Consider the following 16,196-nt stretch of genomic DNA (forward strand, 5'->3'; position numbering starts at 1 on the left):
CATATATATTTTTTTGTGCATATTTCTTTTTTTTTCTGTTTTACTCTTTGCATCTTTGTGTGCCATTAAAGCTCTGTAAGAACCCCTGTTACTGTGTCCTGTGCGGCAACTAATTTCCCAGGCTACAGTGTAATTGTATTTATACAACGGCAGCTGTTCTTGCTGTAGTTTATTAGTTTTAAGATTTTCCCCCACGTAAATATTTTTCTTTGACATCATCGTATAATTCAGTAACTGATGTTCTTATTGTTTCCAAAAGTTTATTACAGGAAAATAGATGTGTAAAAAAAAAAGTCATGCTATCCTTAATGGCTGTGCCAATGTTTAACTAACTATTGAAAGCCATGTGTAAAAGAAAAAAACTCTGACTGTAGGAAAGGCAGTGATAAATCTAAGTAATACTGAACAGCTGGCCAAACTTTGGACTGTGTTACAAGTACATAAATAGATGTCAGAGTTTAGCACTGCCTTTGAAAGGCATAACTGTTCCAACAAAACACATGCATTGTCATGCCAAACTCTGCACTGAACCAAATTTAGACTAGGTCAGAGTTCAGAGAATAAAATATTATCATGTTTGCAGAGTTGTCTGCATCTCCGGCCTCAAACTTTGTCCTTGGGAAGCGGCTTATTAGGTTGTGTGTGCCTAAGGGAACTGCTAAAACAAGCAAACACTTTCACCAGGCCTTTTTGCCATCCAACTGAGCAGACAACACATTAGTGAGGGTAGAGATGGAAACTGATGAGGTAGGCAGGTGGTTCTCTCCCTGTCTGTCTGTCTCTCTCTGTCTGTTTGTCTCTCTCTGTCTGTCTCTGTGTGTGTGTGTGTGTGTGTGTGTGTGTGTGTGTGTGTGTGTGTGTGTGTGTGTGTGTGTGTGTGTGTGTGTGAGACATTCAACTTATTTAATCCCTCCATCACTACTCATTAACCTACAGTGCAGGAGGGCTAGTTAGTGTATGCAACATGACACTGATCACACATGCTGGGCTAATAGTTCTCAGTGCTTTTTTTTTTCCTCACACAGCTGAGATGATGTTTCAGTCGCAGCAGAACAGATTAGGCCCCTCACTGTGACTGTAATGCAATATAACCTTTTAATGCTGTCTGCCATTTTCTTTTGCTTTATCACACACATAAAGACAGAGAGAATCAGTCACATACCCGCACTGACACGTGGAGTGTTTTTAGTCTGGATTTTAGCACAGGTGGTAGACAGGGAACACCTGAGCTTTCCAGCATCAAACCGGCTAACTTGCTTATGCCCCCCAAACACACACACACACACACACACACACACACACACACACACACACACACACACACACACACACACACACACACACACACACATACACATACACATACATATATGCATACACTTGTTTCTCCCTCAGGTCGTTGCTGTTTTTTAATCTTTCTCTCACACACATACACACCCACACACACGCACACACCTGCCCACACCTGCAGCTGTCCACCTTCCATCTCACAAACATTACAATGCTAACACAGACATGCATACCTGCATGAGAAAACACAATGAACGTTACAGCCCTGTTGGTACTAATAGCAAGCTTCAGCCTGGCGGATTAAGACTTTAATCCCTCACAGGCAAGCAGGGTTGAGATGAGATCGCTGCAGCCAGCATGCAGGGGTCTGATGAGCAACAGCATGAGGTGCGTGCGGGAGAGAAGCAATGAGTCACTTAGTTATTAAAAAAAAAATAATAATAATAATTTTAAAAAAAGTTTGAACACATGTTTTCACACTGATGGTTACGTGAAGGTCCCTTGTGATGGAGTTGTCTAACTTTTCCACCCTAAAAACTGCTTCTCTTTACGGTCTCTGCCCTGATTTTCCAGTCTTTCTTTTCTCTGTGATTCTCTTACCACCCTTCCCTGCTGAAATTTGTTTGATCTCAGTTCTGGTAAGTTTTGATCAGGTTAATTGAAGGTGGGAAAAGACAGAATACCTCCATGCACACAGGATGGAATAAAGACCAGTGAAAGGGGGAAAAGAGCACCAAGAGGCAAAATGGACTCAAAATTATTAAATAAAGGATGAAACAAAAGCATGAAGGAATCCATTTGATGAAGAATACAGAGGAAAAGCATTGACAAGGCAAAATATCTTTCACAGGTCAGGAGAAGAGAGGGTGAGGAGATGATTGGGGACACCGGAGTGGACTTAAAAGGAAAGGACAGGCTGATGAAACCTATGTCTGATGCAGGTAGACAGCATTTACATAAAGTCTGTTTCAATTAGTGCCTCTAACATCTGAGTTTGTATGAACCTAAGATAATCTTGCTGGTTTCTTTTCCTGTGAATTAAACATCCGCACAGTGTTTGATCCACCATGTTTTGCCTGAAACTGTCACTGTGGACCAGAAATTTAAGAGCAAAAACAAATCCTTTGGTTTACACAAGACTTGTCTTGTACATTCCCCAGCAAAACTGCAAAAGGATAAAACAAGCAGGCTCATGTATATTTGAAGCTGGAGAAATGAAGAATCACAGGAACACCAAAACACCTTGTGACACAGTTTAGGCCCAATGACCGTAAATTGCTCAGACATTGCAAAACATGTGGTTTGCAACTTGCAAGACTGTAGCAGTCCAGTCTTGAACAAGAAAACATATTTTAATCTTATAGGCATTTCACAATGTTGGCCATTTAAGGTTGCAGTAACATCTCGTTAACTTCAACACTTGACAGCAGCAGTAACACATTTACCTTAAGAAGTGTCTTATCAGGAACTCTCAAAACATAGCATGTTCTGCTAATCTATGTGCAGTAAAAACCAAGGTGCATCAACAATATTGAAATTGTGTGTCACTATATTCATTTGCATGTTTGTTCTTTCAAGTAACTCTTGCTTCCATATTCTTTAGGCTCACAAAAAATCTATAGTGGTTGGAGAAGAGCTGTGCTTTTATATTTAGAGTGCTGGAATAAAAAAAAAAAAAAGGTATTAGATGAAATCTGAGATTTAAAGGGCTAGTTATCGTGTTCAAAGTGGAGCACATTTCCAGCATCATCATAAATACTGTAATCCTATACTGACTACAGTTTTATTGATAATAAGTGATGGTTGATTTACAGAATTCAAATTTATATTCTTAATGTAAAAATATTCAAACCTGCACACTCTCCAGTGGGCAAAATCACTCAAAATGAGCTAGCGTTGTATTCGTGTCTCAGGGTGAAATCATTTATATTCAAAACAGGTTCATAGCTTATCAACAAGGTTCCCTACTGACTTCAAAATCCCTTTCAGCATAAACGAAAATCCTATACAGCAGGCGGTGTGGTAGGCAAAGCTCACTGCTGTCTCAGTCTTCTCTGTGTGTCCGTCTCTGTCATTAATTTGAATTTCTACTTTTCATTCTAGTTCAAGCACATCCATTTAAAATTCCAGTTTTGTCTGTCTTCTTCTGGATACAGCCCATATTGCTAATTTACTTTAAGTAATTAAAATCAGTATTTGTATGGATGGAATAATATGGTAGCTCAAGCAGCTAATATTCAGCTGAACTGGACCACAGAGCTGAAGGGCTTATTTCAGCTACAACCACTAAGTGAAACCGGAAGGGCAAGACCAGAGTCAATAACTTATCTCACATTTTTTGTGATTTAATGTGTTGTTTCTTTGCTCATATGCTATCAAGTTTTCTGAATTTTGGCTAAGTGGTTGCTGTGTAATCGTTAATGCTAATATAACTCCACCAAGGCGAGAGTCTGAGGAATTAAAATAAGCAACCCTTCAGAAACCTCCACTCCCATGTTTTTTTCTTCTCGCAGGGAAAGTATCTTTAAAAAGACTCTTCCCAAACAATCAAGCAACCAATGGAAAAACACTCAACACTCAATTTGTGTCTCAGCTGCTGGCTGAAAGCTTTGCTTCTGCATATTGTAAGAGCCTAAAGATGTAAGGAGCTGTCATCACCCACAAGAGGAGATGTAAACATGCAGAGATGTTGCTGTACTTGGCCAAGAGAGATAAATGATCTCATTCTGGAGAGATGTCTCAGCTAAAAAAAGGCAAAGTTTGGAAATTACTTTTGACCTGTTCTTCAAATCTTGGTTCATACAAGTCCACTGCTATAATCCAGATTGCATAGATGATAATTAATCAAATGAAAGCAGTGGGGGAGTCTATTTCTTCTATCGTTGATAATGGAATAACCTGCAATATAAATAATTGCCATATAAAAGTCTGCAAGTTTGGCAGTTATCTGAGAGAAGTAACCGAGGTGTAGCCTGTTTCATCAGGAGTTTGGTCAGAGGTTACCAGCAGTGTTTTTCCACCCTGCTGCCATGATTTCATGCCTGAAGTTTCCTTTCTAAGGGGTAACAAAAGAAACAGTATCTGGATGGTTGGGAACACAGTCTTTGTTGGCTCTCATTACACTCTCAAGTTCCTGCTTGGGTATGTGTCTACTTCTATCTTGTTACAGGTAACACAATACACAGTATCACGCCCTGGGATCCAAATAGAGCTCTTAATGGAGTGATAACATCTCTGGCAAGAAGAAAAATAACCTAATCTAACCGGGGGATCACCTGTTCATCAGCATTATGTTAATTAAATAGATATTGATTCTCTTGAGAGATGGTGTTAGTTGGTTTCACAACTCATGCCGTGCCTTTTCCTTAAAATTCCCGTACGTGAGATTCTTTCTGTTTTTCAGAGTGTGTTCAAGTATCTGTGCTTAATGTGTTTCTCAGTATTATTTAGTAGCTACACAAGGAGTATTAACTAGCACTCAAGCACAGTTTAATAAACCATTGTAGATGAATTTGTGTCGATGTGATCATTGATGTTTTAAAATGATATACTGGGACTAGAATGTAAAATTTTACTTTTAACTTGTAAATTTGTGGGTGAAATAATTCAGTTACTTCCATTCAAGTAGGCCTTTAGATGCACATGATAAACACAGAGGTCAAGGCCATTATTGAACGGATTTTAAAACTCTGGCAATGGTGCATGGCTTTACACATCCCTGACAATAAATCAACACATGCCTGCAGGGAGCGGATGTTCATGCAAAAGTTACTTTTCTTGTGTCGACTGCTCCACTCTATAACACCATTACATATTATATATTCTGAAGACATCATACCCGACGGTGTGGGCATAATTGTCATGCACAAATCTGCATATTTTTAACATCATTATGCAACTACTATTCACATACATTATTTAATAAACTAGAAGATAAAATGTGGATGTCAAATTAAATCATATCAAGCTAGACTATACAGAGTAGACTCAAGACACAGCTAGAATACTGCGCAAAAGTCTTGAGCCACCCTAAAGTTACTTAATTCAATCAATGAACAAGTGTTGTTCAATTCAGCTCAATTTCAATTCAGTTTTATTAATATAGCACAAAATCACAACAACAGTCACCTCAAGGCACTTTATACTGTAAGGTAAAGACCCTACAATACTAAAGAGAAAACCCAACAATCAGATGACCCCCTCTGAGCAAGCACTTGGCGACAGTGGGAAGGAAAAACTCCCTTTTAACAGGAAGAAACCTCTGGCAGAACCAGCCTCAGGGAGGGGCAGGCCGAAAGACACACTGTGAAAGAGAGCAAGAGATTAATAATGATTAAATGCAGAGTAGCATAATAAAGTGCATCATGGGAACCTCCCAGCAGCCTAGGCTTATTGCAGTGTAACTAAGGGAGGGTTCAGGGTCACCTGATGCAGCTCTAACTATAAGCTTTATCAAAAAGGAAAGTTTTAGGCTAAATATTAAAAGTAGAGAGGATGTCTGTCTCCAGAATCTAGACTTGGAGCTAGTTTCACAGAAGAGGTGCCTGAAACTGAACGTTCTGCCTCCCATTCTACTTTTAAATACCATAGGAACCAGAAGTAACCCAACAGTATGAGAGCAAAGTTCTCTATTGGGTTGATATGGTACTACGAGGTCTTAAATATAAGATGGGGTCTGATTATTCAAGACCTCATATGTGAGGAGAAAGATTTTAAACAGGGAGCCCATGAAGAAATACGTTCTCTCTGTCTAGTTCCTGTCAGTACTCTCACTGCAGCATTTTGGATCAACTGAAGGCTTTTCAGGGAGCTTTTAGGACAGCCTGATAGTATTGAATTACAATAGTCCAGCTTAGAAGTTATAAATGCATGAACTAGTTTTTCAGCATCACACTGAAAACGGATTTTTCCAATATTAAGAGAAATTGCACATATTCTACATATTTGTTTAATATGCATATTGAAGGACATATCCTGGTCAAAAATGACTCCAAGAGTCCTCAGAAAGGAATCTTTTATGTTGTATCTAGATGTAACAGACAACTTAGCAAAAAACTATTTAAAATTTTATCTTTTTTCACTTTGTTACTAGCAGGCTGTTGCAAAACCATATCATTTCTTTGCATGCCTTAAGTTAAACCTACAGAAAATGGCAATGATCACACTTTGACAGGCAGGGAATAATACTTTAATATCAGCAAGATGATCCCTACAAAACTTTATCCAAGAACTGGGTGTATCTCAGCATGTGTGCATTGTGTCCTTAAAATGTTTGAGGAAACTGGACAAATGGAGGACAAAATAAGAAGTGGCAGGCCTAAAAAACTTCCTACAGAACCTGAACAGTACCTGAAAGTCACTTCCTTGAGAAATAGGAAAAAATCTAGCAAAGACCCGACACGGGACCTGGGAGCTGCATTTGGCAATTCAGTTTGAGTCATTCACCCTCCATTCACCAAAGCCTCATCAGAAATGGTCTCAGTGGAAGACTGGCTGTCAAGAAGCCATTCTTAAGAAAGGGAAACAGGGAGAAAAAGTCTGAGGTACATCAAATACACAAGAATTGAACTCAATATCAGTGGCAACAGGTCATGTGGAGTGATGAATCCAAATCTGAAACTGTACAGAGGAGGTCAGGAGAGAGGTACAACAGTGAGGATCTACAGCCATCTATAAAACATGGTGGAGGCTGTGATGTTTTGAGGGTGCATTTCAGCCAGTGGCGTTGGAGATCTTGTCAAAATTGATGCAAGTATGAAAGCAGAAAGGTGCTGTCAGAGTTTGACCTAGACCTCAACATCAGTGAAGCAGTGTGGGATCATCTTGACAGAGAACAGTACAAAAGGCGGCCAACATCCAAAGAAGAGCTTTGAATGTCCTTCAGGATATTCAGAGAACTACTGTTAAGTAAGCTTTTTTTTTTTTTTGTCATTTCTTTATTACAAGAAAGCTTGCCAAAGAGAGTTCAAGCTGTGCTGAAAAATAAAGGTGGTCAAACCAAATATGGACTTTCAGCCTTAAAATTTTACAAACTCTGTTTTTACCTTATATACTATATTTCAACTGAGGTTTGCATGTTTCAATAAAATGTTACACCTATTTCCCATTTTCCCAGCAAAATATAAAGAAATGAGGGGTGGCTCAAGACTTTTGCACAGTACTGTAAATCAGTATTTTGTATGTATACAGTTTAACATTGCGATAAAAGCATTATGAATAGAGAGACTAAAGTGAAATAACCTCACCAAATTATTCAGTGAGAATAGAAGAAAACATTTTTTTTTTTTGACAATGAACTGGTTGTTAGGTATTCACACATACCTGCTAAATCACATTTCTGTCTGCTTACCTATTAGCAGATGTTGCTGCTGCAGAGTGAACAAGGTCACACTGAAAAGCAGCGCTAAAAGAAGCAGGTCTAACTTAAACAAAAAAAAAAGTCAAAAGCCACATCTCAAACTCCAGTTTTCCCAGAGAAGGTCATCTAATGATTTATGCCACCACCACTAGAGATACCTCCAGATATAAAGTGCTGCCCTTTAAAAGGGGAAAACTTTCAAGCTCTTTATTTTGATTCAGCAACACAGTAGCATCACCATTAAACTGGTTGACAACAGCCTGCTCAACCCACCGTGGAGGGAGGGCTGCTTACTGATAATATATACTGCTCAACAAAATTAAAGGAACACTTTTTAAATCAGAGTATAACATGAAGTCAGTTCAACTTCTGGGATATTGATCTGGTCAGCTAAGTAGCAGAGAGGGTTGTTCATCAGTTTCCGCTGCTTTGGTGTTAATAAAATTAACAATTTTTTGTGTAATTTCATTTATACAACTTACATACCACTTTATTTCAACTTTCTTTATTGAATTTTAACAGCTTAACATAGAGCAATAGTCACAAAGAGGATAAACAAGAAGAAAATGTAAGCTAGTTTCTCCCTAACCCCCTCACTCCCACATCCCACCCTGAATACTCCCACTCTAGGTCCAAACACAAGATTGACATCTAGCAGAGATCCAGTCTCTGTAACTATACATAGGAACGCTATATGAACTCGCACATCCATACATCCACACACATTACACACACACACAAAAATACATAAATAAATAAACAAGAAAAAAAGCCTAGTTTTCCTCTGTGTCAGTGAGCAGAATGATGCTGTTTACTAAAGACTGGAAGGGCCTCCAAGTCTTCATAAATTTGCTGGTACAGCCCTTAAGTGAAAATCTTACTTTTTCCAGCTTGAGGTTATAGAGAACCTCCCTCACCCAGTGGTCATAAGAGGGAGGAATGCATGATTTCCACTTCAGTAAAATAAGTCTGCAGGCCAAAAGGGTGGTGAAAGCTAAAGTGTGTTTCAAAGAACGCAAGAGGTCCGGGTCTGGAGAGCTGCCAAATATAGCTGACAGAGGATTGGGGAAGATTGTCTGATCTTATGCTTGACTAAGTGTTTTAAAAAAAAAAAAACTTAGGACAAGCCCAAAACATATGGGTATGATTAGCCGGCGACTGTCCACACCTATTACAAGTGTCTCTAACAGTTGAATAAATTTGAGTTAACTTTGCGTTTGTGTAATGTACTTTATAGAATATTTTGCACTGAATCAAAGCAAACTTACATACCACTTTAAAGGTGGATATTAGTTTTATTTTTTTGAGAATCAAATATTAATTCATGAAAATGCTTAGCACATCTAGCACCTACCCCACAAGTTCTCCAGCTACTTCAAATTAGATGGGTTGTACTTTCTTCAAGAATTGCCCTGTATTAAGTGCCATCCAGCTTTAATCCTGACCTGCTATTCTATTCCCTGGGAAAAGCACCATGATGCTGCCACCACCATGCTTCACTGTGGGATGTTATTTTTAGGCTAATGTTTGGGTTTGAGAGCAACATCCACACAGCATCTTTTTAAGTAAAGTCCTAAACTGCATTCTGCACTGAACTGGACTGCCAGCAGTCCAGACCTTTCACCACTTTATGAAATGAAAAAAATATGACAAAGAAGACGGGGACTATTGAGCAGCTACATAGAAACTTATATCAGTCAAGAATCCAGCGACTGGTCTCTCTGGTTGCCAGATGTTTACAGATTGTTGTTAAAATAAGAGGGGATGTTACATAATGGTAAACATGGCCCTGTCCTGCCATCCAGTTTAAAATGCTCCTTTTTTTTTCCTAAAATGGTACATTTTCTGAGTTTCAAAAATTGACATGTTTTAAACTCAGAAAATGTACCATTTTAAAAACACATGCAATGATATTTGCAAATCATTGCATGTGTTTTTATTTCCACCATCTAAACTTTTTTGGAACTGTGGTTGTGTTTTATTATACTTGATTTAATGGCGTGTGTGTTTTAATGATCTAGACAAAATTTTGGAGTGGCATGGATCACAGCTGTTTTGAAAGCTTGTTGCTCCATGTTGCTAGCTTAATGGTATTGCAGATTCAGAATATTAACTCTGTATTGATACAGTTGTAATATGATGCACCAAGTTAATGATAGTGAAGTTAATGGTAAGGAGAGAAATACATGTTCTTCCACACCTTTTCAGTTTTTGATTGTTATTAAAATTTCCATCCATCCATTTTCTTAACTATAATAAGTTAACTAACTTATCCAACTCTGGATGGTGGAGGGGCTAAAGCTATCACAGCGGTCACTGGGTGAGAGGTGGGGTACATCCAGACAGGTTGCAAGTCCATGACTAGGAAATCTTATCTCTTATCTAATTCTATATTTTCTGCAGTTGACATCTGGTGTGAAACATGAACATTTCTCTGTCATGTTGCTCATATGTGAGCATGTTTGCCTGTGGCTGCAGTGCGTGCCACTGTCTTTCCAGTCATGTCTCTGTTTAATATGGGCAGCATTGTGCGTGAGCATTAGCTGCCTTCATTGTTAATCAGTGTCCCCTCTAAACATGTCATACAACACAGCTTGAGAAGTCATATTTTAACCTAACTGCCCCTGGGGGGGTTTTAGGGGTGAGGAAATACAGCTATATTTTCACCAGCAGAGGCACACAGGCGATCAGTCTCCATGACAGAAGAAGAAAAAGGGAAGACAGAGTGAGGGTGCTGAGAAGGTGCTAACATAAGGTGAGGGCTCAGACAATTTTGGTTTATTGAACCCCTCGATCACAGCGCAGTGGCCAACAGTAAAGCATATGCTCATGTCAGATTAATATGCAACTTATAATAGGCCCCAGCTTCCTAGGTCTCACTCATTTGGATGGAAATGGATTAAGCCTAGCGGGCCTGCAGTCTGGCTCACTGTGACAATGTGTATGTTTTTATTACTGACAGCCTTATCAGTTTCGCCCTCTGCTGCTGCTGTCCCTTTCTCTCTCATTTGCTTTAACAGGATGCACAAAAAATCAGTACTTGGTTGTTACTAAACAGCCTGTTTCTAACACTTCTTGTGCATTTTGATTTGATAGTGTTGAACGCCTACATCATCTGAGGACACAACAAAGATAAAATGAGTGAGTCATCAAACAGACCATCAGCATCATCATGAAAGTGATGATTCTCAGTTAGCTCTATTGTCATTATCTTATAACTCTACTTTAGATTTTTGGGTGTTTTTAAACCTTGAAATTTTGTGCACATTAAATTTATGAGGAAAAGAAGGCCAGAAAATGTTAGCACAGGATCTTCAAGGCTGTTCTTCTCATATTTGAGGGCTTGGCTTTTTGGACTGAGCCTGGGCTGTAGTCTGTTAGGCATAGAAGGAACAACGGGAGCTGTCAACAAAAAGTTTTAAAATTAAATCACACACCCCATGACACCTCCAGGCATCTACTTCCCCCTCCATCACCAACAATTCGCCAGTTCAGTGTTTTTTTGTTTTTTTTTTACACAGTGCTGTGCAAAAGTCTTGAGCCACCCCTCATTTCTTTATATATTAGGAAATGAGAAATAGGTGCAGTGAAGCGTGTTGAAATATGCAAAAAATACATGGAAATATAATACAGGCAAAAATTGAGTTTGTACAATTCTAACAAGGTTGAAAGTCAGTATTTGGTATGACCAAATAAATTTAGTCATAAATTCCTGAAGACTACTTAAATTCTTTAAGTAGTCTTCAAGAATAGTTCTCCAGGGTTCTTGATGGACATTCAGAGCTCTTCTTTGGATGCTGGCTGCCTTTTGCCTTTTGCCTTTTTGTGTTCTCTCTCAAGATGATTCCACACTGCACCAATAATGTCGAGGTCCAGGCTCTGGGGAGGCCAGTCTATGACTAATAGTGTTCCATTGTGTGTTTTTCTATCCAGGTATGCTTTTACTAAACAAACTGCCAGTGTGTTTTGTCATCCTGAAAAATGAAGCCACTGCCAATCAGATGCTTTCCAGATGGCATTGCATGGTAGATCAAAATCTGACAGTATGTTTCTGGGTTCATAATTCCACCAATTTTGACAAAATCCCCAACACCCCAGTCTGAAATGCAGCCTCACACCACGACAGAGCCTCCACCATATTTTATAGATGCTGTAGACACTCACTGTTGTACCTCTGTCCTGCCCTCCTCTTTACATATTGATGATGATTTGGATTATCACTCCATATGACCTGTTGCCATAGATTTTCAATCCAGTTCTTGTATAATTTGGCATATTTCAGCCTTTTCTCCCTATTTCTCTTCCTTAAGAATGGCTTCTTGACAGTCACCATTTCTGATTTTTGGCTTTGTTATAAGGTTCAAACTAAATTGCCAAATCCATCTCTCAGGTCCTGTGTCAGGTCTTTGCTGGATTTTTTCCTATTTCTTAAGGATATAACTTTCACATACTTTTCATCTGCTGTAGATAGTTTATTTTTTAGGCCTGCCACTTCTTCTTTTGTCCTCCACTTGTCTAATTTGCTCAAAATTACAAAGAACACTGAGATATGCCAAGGTTTTGGCTAACAACTCTTTGGGAATAACCTTGTTGGTGCAAAAGTACATGCCTATGAAACTGTGTTATCTATGGCATTTTTTATTTTTTTTATTTTAGATTCAGCTAAAGAACTGAGAACAGATTTTGTGACCGTGCCTTAAGGTACACTTTTAATTTTAGCAGTTGTCTGCTATTTGTACATACAACACTGGTTGAATTGTTTTTTCTATGTTTGGATGATTCACAGGTCAGTGTTAAGTGGCTTAACAAAAAAAGCAAACAAAAAGTCCTCTGAAAATGGTGAGATATAGGGGTTGAACTGAAAATGAATGAAAAAGCAGCTGAAGTCAAAAGAAAAAAAAAAAACTGAAAGACCTTGAGAAAGCCTGGAGAAACTCTAAGTAACACATTTTAACTTATTTATGAAATTGTATACTACACTGAAATTTAATGACAACTGACTATTTTAAAGTCACCAGATCTAACTTTAGGACCTGCCATCAAAAAGGTCAGAGACCATGCTTATCAAAATGCGAGAAAATACCTGATTAAGTCTGTGCCCTTTTGAACTAGGCATTAACAGTCTGACCAAAGGGGAGAAATTTACAATACAAAACACGTGCATGTTGAAGAAAACAAGAAGCATGCTCTTGGTCACACTCCATAACTTATACACTATCTTGAGCCTTGGGGAATACAAGACTGGTCTCTGGATCATAATCACAAATCCAACAAATCTCATCAGAGTTGATTGTAATCAGAAAAGAGTTGAAATTTGATTTTTCATCTCTGTGAGGTCCATGGTGAAACTGCAGATGTTCACATGCAAGTTGAGTTCCAGAGAGTGAGCTGCAGAAAGTGATCCAGAGGTGCACAAGAAGATGATGTTAATGCAGGCAACCACATTTGATTCAGGTCATTTCTGAGCACACTTTGTAAATCTGCCGTAGCTGTGAGATTTCCTGTTCTCTCATTTAACTCTAAACAAAATACACCTTCCCCGAAATGCTGAACAATTACTTGTAAGTCATTCAAGTTAAGAAAGGAGAAGAGTGAGAAGACTCACTCTGATCATTTTTCTGAGGCCTTGAGAAATGACTAACTGGTGGTGCATGTTTGTGTGCATTCACCAGTTAAAAAACAAAAACATGCACACACATTTCCACATCGATACATTCACATGAAATCCCTCTCTGTATCTTTGCTCTAGCCCTGAGCTCAAACTGCAGCACTAATTAATTCCCTCCACACAACACTAAGAAGAGAAGAGTGGAAAGAGCAGAGGCAGACACGTCAGCGGCAAGCAGAATAGTAACAAAAGTCAAAAGTAGGTAGAAGAAAGGTGGGAAAAACTGAAGGTATCTTTCTTTCAATAATTTCTCAGCTCTATTTGTAACGCTGTTGGCACTTTCACCCAAACTCTAAAATCACCTGCAGCTTCAACAGCAATTTGGACAACAATCTATATAATTCAAATAGTCATTCAGCTGAGTGAGTTTCTGTTTGAGTGAAATGTTTGTTATGATGTCCCTCATGAATATCAGTAATGTATCATACCTTACATATAGGTCTGTTTTAAAATTGATTCAGATTAATGGAGCAAACAAAAAGCCTTTACAGGAAACTGGAGAGTGGAAACAATTGATCCCAGTGTTGCCTGTAGCATCTGTGTTGTTTTTGTTATTATTATTTGTATGATCACACTATGTCTTAGTGAAGCGTTCAGTCTTTGTGTTAAGTTAAGCTAACTGGCTGCTGACTCCAGCTTCATATATGGGGGGTGAGACTCATTTTATTATTGCCATAACTGATGCACATCTGGTGTATGTTTGATAAGTTGTCAGCATTTGACACCCTGGGAATAAGAATGGACTAATGTATCCATGTGTATGTCTGTTTAAATGTGTGACAGGAGCTTTTGAGTGAGGGGACAATGCATGTAATTTTACCTGTTTGAAGTGTGCTCTTTCAAACTCTGGCACTGGAAGTCATCGAGGAAACAATGTTCAAAGCTTGCAAGAGCTGTATGAGGAAAAATGGTGTGTATAGGGTGTGTGAGAAAGGGAGCTCGAGTGATAAAACAATCCACTCGAATTCCTCAGGCAGACAAAAGAAAGGCCAACAGAAAAATTACAGTAGTGAGCGCACAATCCTTTAATCAGTCTTTCCAGGTTTCCTTTACATTTTGACCACCTTTCATTCTCTGTTTTTGTTCCCATTTACTTAAATTACAGTGTGCACACATCAAGATGAGGGTGAATTAAATTATAATTAACCTATGATTATTGTTCACTGTTGAATGGTACAGTTACACTGTGCAGTGCATCAACATATGAAGGGGCAGAGCTGTTCTAGGCAGGCAGATAAACAGCCAGTTACAAGACTCCAAACAAGGGAACTCGGTGCCACAGGCAAAACAGATGAAACTAGAACCTACTTAACCTACCTGCTGTTAACACGATGACTTGTAAGAAAGAAAGAAAGAAAGAAAGAAAGAAAGAAAGAAAAAGAATTTTAATAACTTTTAACAATGTCCTGATGTTTTTTAAACAAATTTCCATAATTTCTAATCCCTTCATTCTTATTCACAAAACAAATGAGTTCATTTTCCAAAGTAAACATTATCTTCAGTATTCTAGAAAATGAAGTAATTGGCTCATTTGTAACATTCTGGTTTACATCTGCCTTCTTGTACTTTGTGTTTTTGCAGTTTACAGCCCTCTGAAATATGGTTCATACAGCCAATCAAAAGATGCAAATGCAAAATAATGTGTTGCTCCATTTTAATCAGTGGACGTTCCCTTTTTTAAATTTTCCTCTGCATGTATTTCTGAGTATATTATACAAAGAAATAAACAAGCTGGCTGAAAGCCATGTTCAAATGCCAGTGGAGTTCCTTTCAGCGTGTGATTCACAACTTTTCACTTTGAAGAGGGAAATATATATAATCCTGCCCTCCTCCCACTCAGATGGTCAAGCTTCTGCCCCAACATTTGTCACTCATCATGATAAGCTGTCTACATTTAATAAGCGTCTAAAATGAGGCAGAAATAACCAGTATCCGTAGGAACAACAGTAGAACTACACCACAAATATGAACCAAAGCAAACGATTTGGTGTCCTACATACTTATCAACATATTCAGGGCTGTGTCCCCTAAACTTAATAACTGAAGTGTACCACCCTTGGCAACAAGCTTTGACCTTGGCTTGTTTCCTGTGGATATTGTTGCTTTATGAGTCATGCTAACTTTCGATCCTCAATTTTAGAAATTTGATGGAAATCATCAGTGAAGGCATGGTATTTACTCTACTTTACCAGCTTTTGTAAAAAAACAGTTTTTCTCAATATAATTTAATATTGACGATAACTTTGTCTCAGACATAACTGCATAGCGGTTAGTTCAAATCAGCTGCAAACACTTCTGTATAAATTCAGAAAGAGTAGTTTTAGTTTTGTACCCAGTGCAGTAGAGATGATTGAATTCTTTAATGGTGCAGAGTAAAAAAAAAATAAATCTATTAATAGTATATTAATAGCCCCTAAATGTCCTGTTTCCTCTAAATAACCTACTTATGAGATGATTTTTTATGTACTATTTTTTCTTCAGAGTAGTACATTATATTTTTGTTGTTATACCATGACAACAGAAATCACACAAGCTAATACTGCAAAACTTGCACATACAGTATCACCAGCGTGATTGCTTAAAAGCACAGAGAAGTTATCTACAGTATATCCATGACTCGATTATTAGAGGCCATTAGTGGACCGGAGAAAAGTCACATATCACATGCCTGAAATGATACGGTGCAAAGAACAGGGGCTCCATGATTCCATTTCAGGGATTTATTCAAACTACCATATATATTTAGCAATATGTACATGTATGATGAGAACAATAACCGAACCAGTGTGTCTGCTAATGGCTTTGTGGATACCTCTTGCTATCATTCCTTGGATTCAAACTGTCATTAATAAGTTAGGCTTACACTATCATGCAAAGTAA

This window comes from Archocentrus centrarchus, chromosome 6 (assembly GCF_007364275.1).
Source record: "Archocentrus centrarchus isolate MPI-CPG fArcCen1 chromosome 6, fArcCen1, whole genome shotgun sequence".
Taxonomy (NCBI): domain Eukaryota; kingdom Metazoa; phylum Chordata; class Actinopteri; order Cichliformes; family Cichlidae; genus Archocentrus; species Archocentrus centrarchus.